We start from the raw sequence: 527 nt of genomic DNA, 5'->3' as shown, positions 1-527 counted from the left end.
TGTGACCAAATAAATCACAAGTTTATGAATAAATACACTTACCCCTGGTTTCACAGACAAGGCTTAAGCCTAGTCCCAGACTAAAATGCATGCATGTCTGAGCTGTTCAACTGAAAGAAACTTGCACTGATATATCTTAAAATATGTAAGTGTCATTGAGTTGTCTCAAGATGCACACCAGTAACGTTTTCTTTCTAAGGCACGTTTATAAAAAACTGCTTAAATGTCCTAATTGAACTATTGCTTAATCCTGGCTAAATTTAAGCCCTGTTTGTGAAACCAGGCCTCAGTACTTTATTAGTAAATACTTATCTTTTGAATTGATTATATGGTATTATGGTATTGGTATTATACCATTGATATGGTATTGATGATAGGTATTATTTCTATACTATTACAGTATTTATTAATATTAGCTTGTTACATTTTTCTTGTTCATTTAATTATATATATGTATATATATATATATATATATATATATATATATACATACACTGCCGTTCAAAAGTTTGGGATCAGTAAGATTT

The sequence above is a fragment of the Sinocyclocheilus anshuiensis genome, unplaced genomic scaffold (genome assembly GCF_001515605.1).
Source record: "Sinocyclocheilus anshuiensis isolate Anshui unplaced genomic scaffold, SAMN03320099.WGS_v1.1 scaffold969, whole genome shotgun sequence".
In the NCBI taxonomy this organism is placed as follows: Eukaryota; Metazoa; Chordata; class Actinopteri; order Cypriniformes; family Cyprinidae; genus Sinocyclocheilus; species Sinocyclocheilus anshuiensis.
The sequence above is the reverse complement of the archived record's forward strand: the minus strand, read 5'-3'. Positions refer to the sequence as shown.